Below are 15,410 nucleotides of genomic sequence, written 5' to 3'. Positions count from 1 at the left end.
GGATCAGCTCTTTACCCTCACTAGGGTCCTTGAGGGGTCATGGGAGTTTGTCCATCCAGTCTACATGTGTTTTGTGGACTTGGAGAAGGCATTCGACTGTGTTCCTCGGGGTACACTGTGGGGGGTGCTCCGTGAGTATGGGATTGGAGGCCCATTGTTACGGGCTGTTCCGTCCCTATACAAGCGGTGCGAGAGTTTGGTTCGCATTGCCGGCAGTAAGTCGGACCCCTTCAGGGTGGGAGTTGGACTCCGCCTGGGCTGCCCATTGTCACTGATTCTGTTCATAACTTTTATGGACAGAATTTCTCGGAGCAGCCAGCTGGCAGAGGGTTTCCAGTTTGGTGGCCTCAGGATTCCATCCCTGCTCTTTGCAGATGATGTGGTCCTGTTGGCGTCATCGTGCCGTGATCTCCAGCTCTCAATGGAGTGGTTCGCAGCCGAGTGTGAAGCGGCTGGGATGAAAATCAGCACCTCCAATTCTGAGGCCATGGTCCTCAACCAGAAAAGGGTGGATTGCTCTCTTCAGGTCCAGGGTGAGGTTCTTCCTCAAGTTGAGGAGTTCAAGTATCTTGTGGTTTTGTTCACGAGCGAGGGAAGAATGGAGCGTGAGATTGACAGATGGATTGGTGCAGCATCTGCAGTATTGCGGACTCTGTACTGGTCCATAGTGATGAAGAGAGAGCTGAGCTGTAAGGCAAAGCTCTCAGTTTACCGGTCAGTCTACGTTCGTACTCTCACCTATGGTCATGAGCTCTGGGTAGTGACCAAAAGAATGAGATTGCGGATACAGGCGGTTGAAATGAGTTTTCTCCGCAAGGTAGCTGGACTCTCCCTTAGAGATAGGGTGAGAAGTTCAGATATTCGGGAGAGACTCGGAGTAGAACTGCTACTCCTCCACATTGAGAGGAGCCAGTTGAGGTGGTTCGGGCATCTGGTAAGGATGCTCCCTGGGCACCTCCTTAGAGAGGTGCTTCGGGCATGTCCCCGGGGAAGACCCAGGACACACTGGAGAGACTATGTTTCTCGGTTGGCCTGGGAACACCTTGGAGTCCTCCCAGAAAAGCTGGAAGAGGTGGCTGTGGAAAGAGATGTCTGGGCCTCCCTGCTCAAGCTGCTGCCCCTGCGACCCAACTTCAGAATAAGCGGAAGATAATGGATTGATGGATGGATGGATGGATGGATATATCCACCAAAATAAATAATCAAGGTAACAAATTATACAAAACAATAAAATAAAAACTGAAAAATAACTTTCTTAACAAAAAACTGCACATTCAGTATACTTGCATCAACTTCTGGGTTATTGAGAGTCCTTAGTTAGTTATCGTACTTTTCGCTGTATAAGTCACATCTTTTGACATAAATATGCATTCCCTATGATTTATACAGCGAAGCGACTTATTTATGTTTTTCCCCATATTTATAAACCAAATTTTGGTTGAGATCTGACAATTTAATTCATTCTGACATGGAAAATATTGAGCACTAACATTTTCAGCCACTAGAGGGCCCTCAACTAATGTGGCAAGCCAAGTGTCTCATTAATAGATAAAAGTGGCTATTAATGAGATATTTGGCTTGCCATACCAAGCCACCTTCGTCTCGCTCTGGAACTCCTTGATCAAATGTCAAATCAGCTGCATTTTGCTGCGCCGTCCAGGAGAAATGAAGCTGATTTGACCATTAAAGTGCATTTATTAAGGAAAAGTTCAACTGAGACACACATTTACTATAATGCTGAGCAAACAAGTTGTTTTTAGGTGTTAATCTTGTTAAATTTCGATGAAATGCACAGCGAGTCCTCCCTCTGAGCGCTCCTGCAGCTGTGAATCGATTTTTGAAATGCATGCATTTTTGATTTGACCGTCAAAGTGCATTTATTAAGGAAATGTTAGACTGAGACACACCTCTGATATAATTTCGAGCAAACAAATAATTGTTTTTAAGTGTTAATCTTGTTAAATTCTTGTTAAAGTCCTCCCATGCACGCTCCCGTGGCAGCCAATTGATTTTTGGCACAACACTGGCCCATGTTTCCGGGTTGTCAGCTGTGACGCAAAACAAACGCGATGCGTCAGCGGTGACGCATAATAGATGTGACTTATACAACGAAGCGACATATTTATGGATTTTTCCACTTTATTAGACATATTTGGACTGATGCAACTTATGCACTTGAATTTCCCATCCGTGGGACAATAAAGGCTGTTTCTATTCTATTCTGTTCTATACGGCGGTGCGACGTGTATGGCGGCAAGTACGGTAGTTAGTTAGTCTCATTCTTTTGAAATCAAAAATGTTCTCACATCAGAAATAAAAATACCTAATACCCCCTAGCAAGACAATATCTTTACTTCATATTGTTTACTGTTGATTACTACAGTCAACAACCTCAGGGCTGATCTATGGGCAGCACTTTTCAGCATCTCTTTATAGCATCTTTGAGGATCTGTTCCACCCCTTGATGCCAACAGAGTATCACCACAAGTAAACATAAATAATCCATACTGAGGTACAGCTCAATAAATCTGAGTATCATCAAAAGGTTCATTTAGTTCAGTAACTCAGTTCAAACTGTGAAACTTACAACATATTTCACAAAAGTTCATTCCACACAGTGATATATTCAAGAGTTTATTTATTGTTGATGATTATGGCTTACAGGTGTCAAAACACAAAATTCAGTTTCTCATAAAATTTGAATATTATTTAAGATCAGTAGATTCACGAGGCATCTGTGCTCCAAGAGCTACCACACACAGACGTGCAGCCCTGACTAAATATTGAGTGCATGTGCTGTTCAGTACATCGACATGGCCTTCAGCAGGCCAACGTTTCTGTATTAAAAACTTTTTTATTGGTCTAATCAAATGCTCTATTTTTCTGTAAAACTGAATTTTGGAGGTTCATTAGCTGTAAGCCATATTCATCTTTTTTTTACTTTTTTACAGTAATTACCAGGAATAAACACGTGAAATGTATCACTGTGTGTAATGATCATATATGAGTTTCACTTTTTGAACTAAACTCCTGAAACAACATATTATCAATTATATTTAAATTGTTGAGATGTACTTGTAGAACTGTTTATAAATGAGTTTCTTTGTGTTTTATTCAATTTAGAACAAGTTGTACCTGTATAAAATGACGGTCTTCCTCCACACCCTGTTCCTTCCACATCCTTCTACGGTAGCCTTGATGGGTCAAACCAAACACTGACTTTACAGCAAACATTTGTCATTATGGTCATTCTACGAAGCTTCTCCTTAAGCCTGTACAAAAGACCAACGTTTCCTTTAATCACAATCTGCAATCAAGCAGTTTTGTACACCAAAGACCTTTATGTGTTAATAGAAATAAGACCATATTTTTCTGATTATAACTTTATTTTGCTTCAACACACTGGAATAACTTAACCAGGTATGAGACAGTATAATAGACACAAAGAATAGTTTAAAACAGGGCTATTCAACTACATGGCTCAGGCAGCCACAGTTACTGAAAGTCAAGCGCTCAGGGGCCAGACATCCAGCAGTTATTCTTATTAAATAAGTTTGTTTTATGATTTAAAATCTACAGGTAGTTTTATTTTAAACGAACCCACTGGTGGGCCGAACTGAGTTCACCCGTGGGCCTGATTTGGCCCCCGGACCGCCAGTTGAATAGTCCTAGTTTAAAACAAGTTAGTTTCATCCTAACTGCAGATTGAATTAATTTTGAAAGGAGGTCTCCTCTAAATCTAAATCTGGTCTGAGAGCAGGTACATCTGTATCACCTGCCAGACGTGTGTCCAGGTGAACGGGACAATTCCTACAGTCAGTCTAAAGGAGGGGGGTCTCTTTGATGGTCTGGGTGTGGCAAGGAAACAAGAGTGGGCTGAGCTCAGAGCCCTCCAAAGCTGAGCCTCAACATTTGACTCCCACACCAAACTGTCTGAGAGGTCATTTTATGGTTCTTCAGTCCAGAAGTCAGGATCTTATCAGATCTGGACTGAGACAACAACAAACTGCAGAAGTAAATGTGGTTTTAAGTGTAATTAATAACAGTTTAACTCAAATTAGTTAAAGTAATATTTCAAACTTCCTAATGACCTGTTGTAGATGGTTTTTTGAACAACCTCAGACTGGAGGAAAAAAGGTTAGCTGTTACTCGTCATCCTGGTCAAAACTAAAACTCTCTCTCCATATTGAGGCCATTCACAGTCTGAGGTCAACAAGTGAAGATAAAACTGGTGTCATGATTATCAGGTTGGGTCCCAGTAACCTGGAGAAACTGGTTGGAGTGTGAACATCTACCATTGTTACGTACATACGTTTGTCTGTGAAGATGTTTATTTGAAAAGTATCATCTCGTGTCCTGTTTTTGCAAAGAGGCAGCTAAAGAAATGTAAAAGTTATCTAGATTGCAAGAATATTCACACTATGTGAAACCCTTAACTATGATCATCAAAATAAACTCTTGCCCGCTGTCAGTCTTTGTCACAAGCTTAGTCATGTAGTAAAAAAAATCCACATAAAGAACTATCTGTAACAGGTAAGATATTAAGTTTTCATAATTTTACACAGGAACTCTTCAAAAATCTGAATTTTTAAAGGACTGCAAGAACAGCATCTTCAGCTGGAATTGGTTTTGGCTCTGTTCCAGCTTTTGAAGAATCTTGCTTATTTTTTAAAAATTGGATGCAAAAAAAATTCCATTTTGCAACTAAGCACCTCAGCGGGAACATTGCACACAAGCTTCTTCTGAGTATAGATCAGCTGCAGGAAAGTTTGGAGCAGAAGCTACACTGATGGTGACATGAGGGCTCTGCATGATGCAAACTGCTGTTGGGATCGTCCTTGTCATTTTTCTCACAACAGACTGGGATAGTGGCACATGGCTGGCGCTTATCTCACTGACAGGAGGTTTGTAGGCGACTGTAGTGATGGCTGAGACATGAAGGAAACAACGGGCTGAGGAGGTTTTAGCTTCCCATATGGACCTGCAGCACTGAGGCAAGAGGACTGTGGTTGGGGTGGACTCAAGACATTTAATTCACCACTTGTCACAAAAAGGATCTGCACATGGACACATTGGTTTCTCATCCAAACTCATATGATTCATTATTCACCTGGAGGCCGGTGCTTCGGAGGAATTTTAAAGTGTCATTTGCAGTACACATTGAACAAAAACCTGCCCTGGACTTTGTTCAGACTTTACCCCTGGGTTTGTTTTCTAGCAGGTGTTTTGTTTATGCTGCTGCAGCTCCATCCACCAGCGACAAATGATTGCTTCAACACATCAATTAGTTATCCTCGGAGAACTGGCAACAGCCTGCAGGCTCCGCTTGATCAGTTATTATGTTGTTTTGTTGCAAACTCTTTTGTTCTCAGAAAAGGGGCCTCTGATTCACACCAGACCATTTATCTACAGGGTAACAAAACGCTGGTGCAGTTTTGATTTTTCCGAACAAATGTAGTTCAATAAACCAACCTGTTATTTTCTTGGTCTATTGATAAATGGTTTCGATATTGTTTTATTTCTAATGTCAATAAATGCTCATCACGGTTTCTCCAAAGCCAAAGATAAAAATTTCAGCTGTTGTGGTTGTGTGAGGTGCATGTTGCACTTCCTGGATTGTTTGGATCATTATTTAAAGAATAATAAAATCAGTTTCAAACCTTTGTAATATTTGTGAATTCTTAGCCAGCGACGTAAAAGTAAAAGACATTTGTTTTATATTCAAGTACTGGAGGACGATTTTAGGTACATTTAATAAATCATTTGTTGCACAGCATTTGTTGTCTGAAAAGGGTAATTGTTAAAAATTTTAATGCAATTTATTACTCAAGACTAAAACTAAAAAGTTCAACTTTGTCAAAGTAATACACCTTTAAAGCAGAAATGTAAAGGTATTCATGCCAGACCACCACCTTGCAGATGTTTGGCATGAGAGCATCCAAGTGCACAACATAAATTATTCATAGGCGTTCCATCACGGCCTACAAGTTATTTAGCAGCATTTTGCTAATGACCATGACAGAACAGAAGCAGAAGATAATATTTAAAGCACTCCAGCTGCCGAAAAAAGCTTTGCAGTTCCAGTGATCGCTTGTGACAGCAGCAAGGGCAGTCAACAAGTTGGCTATACGGCAAGCAAATACATCATATAATGCATGCTATAATATGGTCCAAGGCTGGCCATTTTGTGTATTTAATATCCATGACCTCCTTGACATCAAGCATCACCTTTACCTAGAACTCACCTGCCTGAGAAACTATTTTTAATATTTACCATTTATTTATTTTATATGTTCTTACTGGGAGAGGTAAATCAATTTTATACTGTTTTTTTAGTTTCTATCAAACCCACAGGTTGTTTTTTATCTTATCGTTTGCTTTTTTAAATTTTATTTATTGAATGTGGTTTTCCCCTAGCCAAAAAAGGCCTTTTGAAGAGTATCAAACTTTACTTCAGATCGGATGAGTAAGACAGAACGATGACTTTTATTTATTTATTTATTTACAGTGAAGCTAGCAAATCCTGCTTTGTTGTACATGACACTTCAGAGCCTCCCCGCCTAGAAGGAGGGTTAATTTTTCTTTCTTCTTATGGGAAAAAATAAAAATAAACCATCTTTATTGTACCAAACCGTGGCTCTGTATGTACCAAGCCATAATTTGTGCGTATCATTTATACCTATTTTCAAAGGTTAATATATCCAGTGTTGTGCACAAACATATTATATTTAAAACATCACTGAACCTTATTTAACTTAGCAACTCTTTGATTAGCTCCAACTGAGAAATTATGTCTATTTGTTGATTAATCCGCTCATTACTCTTGATTAAATAATTATTTTGTCTACAAAATACCTAGAAATAGTGCATCACTTTGTCTCAGAGGATATTAGGCATTGCTGCTGATTATTAAAAAGTCATAATAAAAAAAATCTCAAAATTGTTACATTTTCTAGTCTATTTGATTGATTTATTGATTTGATTGATTGGCAAATAAATGCATTCTGTAGACTGTTCTCTCTATGTACAGTACTGCAGTTCCTTGTGGTACTGTTGTACTTTTTTATCTCATCTTGCTCAGAGTTTTATATCACTGTCTGTCACCATACTGGTTATCAGGACCTTCCTCACCTCCTCTAACAGCCTTTATGTTGTTTTGTTCCACAGCAAATCCAAAACTTCAGATGCTTTCTGTCATGATGTGATAAGTCAGCCTGGTCCTGGCTGCGAGACCAGGCCACCTTTTAGAGCCCAGTATAACTAAAGTGAAGAATGGGCATTTCCATTTTTCATTGTATCATATGCCTCTTGGTTTCCTGCAGCCTCCTGAGATGCCTCCTTACTTGGCACTGTGATTCGCTCGTCTCTGAAGGTGATAGGTGCTGAGAGCTGGACGCCGTCAAGGAATAAGATGAGAGAGGAGGAGGCCTGTCTCTACTGGCCTGTGAAATATTCATTAAAATGAAGGCAGGAGTGGGTGGAGAAGTGGAGCACGAGATGGAGCCAAGTCCACAGGGAAAAGAACATAGTTCATGAAACACGAGGGAACCACTGAGAGGAATGCAAGCCAAGGAGGAAAGAAACTGAAAAAAGATTTTTGATTTTGTGGGAGCTGGTGTTTAAGACTGTAGCTATCAAAGGGAACACATGTTTTACAACAGTGTAGGAGGTTTTATAACGTTCCATCTGTAAAGATGGTACAATCAATTACACTAATGAGACAGGAATGAAGATCTGACTTTCAATATTCTTCAGATAAACAGTAGTCTGAAAACAGCTTTTAGGTTTCAGATGTCTCCTCTGTAATCAGTGTCAGGAGGGCTTGCTCTCTGAATCATTTGGGTGAATATAAAACAGCGCTGGCCTTCACCCTGAGCCACAACAAAGGTCTCCTCCACAAGTCAATGCTGCGAACCTGATGATCCTGATTTACATGATCAATTCTTTTTCATTACTCTGACTTTGACCTCCAGAGGAGAACATAGTTGATGCTTTGTAGAGTTTTACATGTCCATTTTTCTTTTTTTTCAAAGACCCTTGAAACTTACAGGTGTTTAGTTACCCACCAACAGCTGTTTCTTTGTTGTTCATCCCCATTTTATTGTAATTTCAAACAATTCTGAACTTAGCTTGTTTCCTGTCACTCTTTTGGGTGTATTTTTCCCCTGCATGAACATTTAGCTCTGACATTATAATAAAATAATGACTTGCGTAGTAATATTTTATAAGCAAACAGGTATTTCTTAAATTCTATCTAAAATACCGTATATATCAATATGTTGTTCTTAAACAATATAAAACTTCCACATTTATAGCGTATTTGAGCAGAACAATTTCTATTTTGAAATGTATCTAGTGTAGGTAGTATAGACAAGGTCATCAAGGTGCATACGGTACTAAAGTGACTTGTCATGTAAACAAGTTAAATGTACTTGTGGCATTAAAAACTCTTAATTTAAGTTTCACATACTTTAACATTTGATTTAACCTAAAAACACATTATAGCATATGAGAGGTGAAAGATGGCAGACATTATCACAGCAGGCGTTTGAGTATCTCAGAACCGTCTTCAGAATTGAACCTTTCAGTCAAAGTTGGTTTACTGCTAATGTACCAACAAGGAAAGTAGTCGCAGAGCATAACTGAGGTGTGTGTGTGTGCATGCGTGCGTGCGTGTGTGTGTGTATGAGGTGAAATCAGCTGCTCTTACAACAACTGTTTTCACTTGGCTGGTTCTGCAAGACTACACCTCTAATCCACCTGTCTTTGGTCTGTGTGAATAATCAAAGACGAATAAAGGTGACTTCACAAGAACCATTAAGAAAAAAACAAGTATAAATGAAAATAAAGGGTGTTAGTTTTCTGTTCTTTTGAACTCTCTTCCTTTCTAGTCGTGTGTTTTGTTTTGTTCTGACATCCAGTGACTTATGGTCAATCAGCGACTCAAAAGAGTCCATATTCTGGAAATAGTAATTAGCTCAAAACATTCTGCTTCTGGCTTCCAATCTACTGCCTATTTTTTATTTTCCTTTTAGAGCGCTTTTCTGTCCCGGACTGGTTATTAGTGCGGTGAGTCAGATATTCATTCAGAGCCTAATGGTGGTGGATGGGAGGGTGGGGGTGGGGGCTGGTTTGACTATGTGAGGTTTTTATTTATCTGAAGCTCTGTTCTGCCAAGGCTGCCTTTAAAACCACCCACTAAATACTACAGACAAACAGAAAGTAGTATTTATTACACATTTATTTTCCTTCTAATTTACATAATTAAATTATATATATTATGCCAAGCCCAGCTGAGCTGATATTAAATAGTTTTCTGCTTGTTTTGAATGATCACTGGGCCAAGTTTTCCTGGTATTTCCGCTTCTTTGACATTTGACATTGATATGGAGATGGTCGTGGACTTTAGACAGAACAAACGCACCTACACCCCCTGAACATAAGAGGATCTGTAGTGGAAGTGGTCTCCAGCTACAAGTACTTGGGTGTACACCTGAATGACAACCTCAGCTGGAGCAACAACACCACCAGCCTGATCAAGAAAGATCATCAGAGACTCTACTTCCTCAGGCAGCTGAGACGAGCTGGTCTGGGAAGCTCAGTCCTCACCTCCTTCTACAGGTGTGCAGTGGAGAGCATCCTGTGCTCCAGCATTAACGTGTGGCATGGAGGCTGCACAGCTGCAGAAAGAAAAGCTTTGCAGAGAGTGGTGAAGGCTGCACAGAAGTCTGTTGGAGTCAGCCTCCCCACCATCACAGACATCTACACCTCCAGATGCAGGAAGAGGGCCACCTGCATCACGAAGGACCCCACTCACCCAGCACACACGCTTTTTGCCCCCGCTCCCCTCAGGAAGGAGGTTAAGGAGCATTAAGTGTAGAACCACTAGACTGAGGAACAGCTTCTATCCTGAGGTTGTTAGACTCATGAATCTCTAACTAGAATAATCATGTAAATCATGTTGTTTTTTTTGTTTCCTGCTATTTTCCGGTGGAACCAGACGTGTGTCGTCCCCCCCCCCCCCCCCGCTGCGCTCTTTTGTCCTGTGAACCCTTAGAAAAGCCTCTTTTTTCCCCCCTGCATACCTCTTAATTGGAAGGATCAGCTGGTCTCTCAACAAAATCGATCAACTTCTCCCGACAGGAGTCAGGGTGAGGAGGATCCTCTTACCTCGAAGGAAACAAATTGGATTCATGATGGCAACTAGATTCTACTGTTTGGGTTGGTGAAAGCTTGGATTATCTACAAATATGTGTGGAGGTGTTGAAGCTTGACAGTGCTCGGACTGTATGTGGGAAGCTGTGTCGGGGAATTGGAGCAGCTGTTATCAGGACTGTGATCGTCCTGGCAGCACTCATGAATGGTGGAATAATCTTGGAGAAGCTGTGAGCTCGACTTTTGGAGTAAAGGATCAATTCGGCTGTTTTGGAGTTTCCATCAGAGAATATGTACAGCAAGACTTTAAAGGCAGAAACAACAATTCACGAGTTCTGCCTGACCCAAACTGTGGCCTTGATGCCGGACTTATCTCATCTCCTCCTGGAATGTTTTGAAAACAACAAAGATGCTTTGACTGTTTCCTCACCCCTCCCTTCCCCAAGGCCGTGGACATGTAACAGAACCTCAACTGAGCTGAAGATGAATGTCACCTCTTATCTGGACTATGCTACGACTTTCCCTTAAAAATTTAATGTCTTCACTGGCCTATATGTAAATGTATAACGTCTATTTATGTGCTTTGCTGTGGTAGGTTTTTTTGATGCCTCAAATTGTGCCCTGTCTAGGACACGGTGTGCAAGATCTTTTTTTTATACCGTCTCTCCTCATGTTTTCTTTCCTTTTCTCATCTAAGCAAAATATTATTCTGAATAAGAATAAGAAGGCCGCACTAATTATTTATAGCCGCAGCTTCATGCACTCCGCCCATCTTCGGACGACTGTACGTACATTTTTGCGTTGTATCTCGGTGCAATGTTAATAAAGTTTATTCTGATTCTGATCACTGTGAAAAAAAAAATCACTGTAATGCCACTTTGACTAGTGATGTGCTGCTGATCTCATGCTGCTGATTTATTTCATGCTGCTGTTGTTCGGCATATTGTTTTTGTACTATTAGTGCTTAGTGTATTCTTAGTTTAGCAAATTTCTTAGTTCATATCTTAGATCTTATTACTGTTTTTCTTTACAGTTTATACTTTTGTTGGATGTAACTGAGACCCTGTGTACACAGTTTTGTTCCATCACATGTACCACATGATGAGAATGACAATAAAGAAACCTTGACCTTGATTTCAGTGTTTCCCCTTGACTACTGGCCTTGACAGGATGCTTGTCGGTCTAGAGGAGGGAGGGGGGTAATGCTAGCGGTAATGGAGCACCACATTATTAATGCTTGGTCTAAATCACTCATATTGTGGCTAAAATCTTCGCTCCCTCGCTGGAAGAAGCGGAACATTCAGCAGCGTATTTTAATTTTGGTGGGCAGGGCGCACGGTTCTGTTAACAGGGCGGGGCGCCCTCCTTGGATAATAGTAGGGGAAACAGCATTTTATTTCTGTCTACAAGGCATGAGGATGAACTGTCTGCATGTATTACTTGTGTCACGACTGGATTAGCACTGTAGGAAAGATGAAAGATTGACTGGATTGTAGCTTACACAGAATTCAAAAAACGTTCAATACAAAAACAACTGGACTTTATTTGTAACAGAAGACGTTTCGCTCCTCATCTGAGGAGCTTTCTCAATTCAAAGAGCAGTGAGTGAGAGATTCAGATTATAAGGCTGAGTGAGATAAGACACACACATATGTAGATTTGACAAGTCACACCTAAACACCTTAACAGTAGTGGTTTCTTAAGGTCTTTGTTCCTCTAATTCACAGACGAGGCCCCTCTGTTCCCATCAAGTGTGAAAACCGTCTGGGAATCAGTCTTAAAGTTGCATTATAGGTTTTTGAAAGTGGAAATCTGAGGCCCCCTCCTCTGTTAAGAGACGGCTTTTCCCTTTTTACATAAATTGCTTCCTTCACCCCCCCCCCCCCCCCCTCAAATCATCTGTGTTCTCGGTCAAAAATGTGCACATTTTGGTCCTCAAAAGAGTGTCCCTTATCTGTGAGGTGGACGTGAACAGCTGAATCTTGTCCTGAGGAAGTAGCTCTCCTGTATTGAACCATGTGTCTGTGAAGAGGCTGTTTAGTTTCCCCAATGTAGAGGTCTGGACAGTCCTCAATGCACTGGACCGCATACACTACACCACTCTGTTTGTGTATGGGTGTTTTGTCTTTAGGGTGGACCAGTCTCTGTCTGAGAGTCCTGCTGGGTTTGAAATGTACTGGGATGTTGTGTTTGTTGAAAATCCTTCTGAATTTCTCTGATACTCCAGCAACATAATTCCAATAAAGTGTATTCTGATTCTGACATAAGGGAACATAACATAACATAATTCATCATGTCCTGGATGACTGAGAATCTTCACCAGCTTCCACAGAATGTTACCCTGAAGCTTTTAGTTTCAACAAGGAACATCTCTTCCTTCAATTCTGCTTTTCTTCCATCAGGTTTGAACTGCCCTTCACAGTTTTCCCACACTGTCAAACTCAGATCATTCTGTTCTGGTCCAATGGTCTTTTTGTACTTTGTTTGTGTTCAGGCTATTGGATAAAAGAAATATCCTTTCATCATCTGTTTACTCAAATAAGCCACTCTGAGGACACGAGTAGATTTTTAAGCCGGTCTTTACTTGCAAGGGTAGATGGTGACGAGGAAGCTTTCAGATGTACAAAAGTTATATGCTTTTATCCTTGTCAGTGAGAATCTGTGCCGGACAGTGAGGCAGGAAATGCTTTAATACGACAGAAGCGAGGACAAGACAACCTCTTTCCAGCTTACAGACTCGGAGAAGGCCTTGGTGTTTATCAGGTGCCACCCCATGCCCTGCAGGCTCTTCTCTGAGCAGACAAAACAACTCTCTAACTCACACACTTTAATTTAACATTAGTTACAGATAAACACTCATAACTTTTACCTAAATTCCCTTGGCACAGACCATATGTTAAATGACAACTAGAGGGTGCAATGGTCACGTGACATGACTCACTAGAGGGACGGGAGCCATAACCAGAGAGGGCAAGCGTCTGGACTTAGCATTGTTGTAGGTATTGGCAAAACAGTCAACAGTAAGGGCTGATTATGTAAGAAGTGTAAAAAAAAAAAAAAAAAAAAAAGATAATATAATATAAACTTTGTAATATATTTAAAATTGTAAAAACGCCACAAAGCTGTGTGTGCTACAGTTGTACCAACTGAAGAGAAAATGGAAAACGTGTCTCATTTCACAAGTCAGCAGACTTTGTCTTATTTACCGGTACGTCAATGTGATGTGACCTCACCATAACTGAACCTAATAATGTACTGGTAACCGTTTAAACATAAAATTAGTCTATATAGTCTATGTGATCGCTGTTAATTATTGAATTGGTTAGTAGATATTAGCTTCTGTGCCATGTACTGTTATACAAAGTGTAGCACTACAATGAACCATACTACAATTTAGCACAAATGATTAAATAGTACAATCTGGTATTGCTTCCAGTTTATATAATATTTACACAGTGTAAAACAATATTATATATTTAACTATTTTTAGGTTTCCACTACACCAACCTGACCTATTTAGAAGATGGTTAGCCAATATTAGAGTATACAAGTTTCATCCTTCAAAGTATCTCCTGTCTGCAGTGAACATTTTCTCAGTGTCGACTACAGAACAGGTGAAGAATAATAAATAATAAATATACCAATACTGGTATGCGATATCCTTTATACGTAATTTCCGAGTTGTGTGTGTTATTGACTGATTCAGATCTAGTTATCTTTATATCTGTATATCATCTAGCTCTTTTACATGAAAGTTGAATGAAATTAACATTAATTGTCAATTCTATGATTTATTGTAAAAAGACTACAAATAATTTGGCACAGTTGGTCTTGCTGTTAATCAAATCATTTGTCAGCTGTGAGCTGTTGCCCTGCAAACCGTGGACGAGACAGAGAGTGCACTCTTTAATTGTCTTATATTTGAAATCAACGTAAGACTTTTTGCTACTACAGTAAGTACAAATAACACTAGTAACCCTTCAAGACTGTTATTACTGCACAGAATGTCATTTATCCTGAAAGAACATGATTAGCTGGTAGAAAAATTGTGAGCCAGGAGTTTTAGATTTCCCTTGTCTGCAGTTTTGCCACAAATAACTGGTAATGATTCTTCCATTTAGCCAGGCTTGTTGCAAATTATACACTGAACTGTGACAGGTTGAGGAAACACCATTACACAATAGTTCACTGACTGAGTTGCAGACTTGTGAAAATCCCATTTAAAGCTCAGTACTGTAAATCACAAACTTAAATATCACCCCATTCTTTTATTTTACTTACTTTATTATTCAAAAATAACAAGTTATCATGCAGGTATTTACAAAAAGAACATCAAAATTTCAACCTTACAACTAGGAAAATAATTGTAAAGAATACCAATTAAGTCATGTTTTCCAAGATTTTTTCTGTGAATTCAAGGCCTATCCTTGATGAAATGAATGCTTATCGCCCGCCACCTTTCTTTTCAGAGTTTTGGACCAAGATCATCTTATGCTGAGAAATGACAGAGCTGTAGCCATTTTGGCCAAACTTTGAAAACAACATTTCTGTTTGTGCAATCTCTGTGGTATTGCAAGATATCACACTCAAAGTATTTGTTATGAATGACTCAGATACTACCACATCCATTTTTAAATCAGTATTTGTAAAATTTACTGTTTGAGCCATTTTTGTATTTGTAAGGTTGACTGTGGCACAGCTGCTAGAAAGTTTTCTGACATCCATTTTCTCAGGTACAGTGAAAGGAACATTTGATGCTGAAGTTGACTGAAGAGAAAAGCCTATGGGGCCTACAAAAACAGTTTTAGAGTTAGCAGTATTAGACAGTCTCCAAAATCCAGAAAAAAAGTGATTATTTTCATTTTTCCCTCAAAACTTATAAACTTTAACTCTTGACATTTTAGTACCAGTTGAGTTTATTGTTTCTGAACATCCAACACTGTCATGTTGTCTTCTAGATTGATGTAGCTACCAGCTAGCAAACAGTGGACTAAGCAGTAAGAACTATTGATATTCAAGAAAATCAGCCTGTAAATATATTTCTTCTAGTGTAAAACCAAATATATGACATAATCCCATTAGCTCTAGCTGTGCTCAGCATTCAGTGGTAACTAAAATAAAGTAGGATTTAATGGGAAGGTATGAGCATTCACTGTGAGTGTGTTAGCATGCTAATGTTAACATTTAGCTTAGAGCATCATGGAGATAATCATCATAGAACCACTCACATGGCTGTAGACCAGGACTATTCAACT

General features: G+C 39.7%; 1 protein-coding gene across 1 annotated transcript in view; it reads left to right on the top strand.

Annotated features, from left to right (window-relative positions):
• The window catches only part of LOC119416663 (acid-sensing ion channel 1), an 81,714-nt gene that overhangs the window by 53,096 nt on the left and 13,208 nt on the right, over positions 1-15,410 (top strand). The gene's annotated exons all lie outside the window — the stretch shown is intronic.

Source organism: Nematolebias whitei, chromosome 11 (genome assembly GCF_014905685.2).
Source record: "Nematolebias whitei isolate Nwh7 chromosome 11, NemWhi1, whole genome shotgun sequence".
Lineage (NCBI taxonomy): Eukaryota > Metazoa > Chordata > Actinopteri > Cyprinodontiformes > Rivulidae > Nematolebias > Nematolebias whitei.
This window is presented reverse-complemented; position numbering and strand designations above follow the sequence as displayed.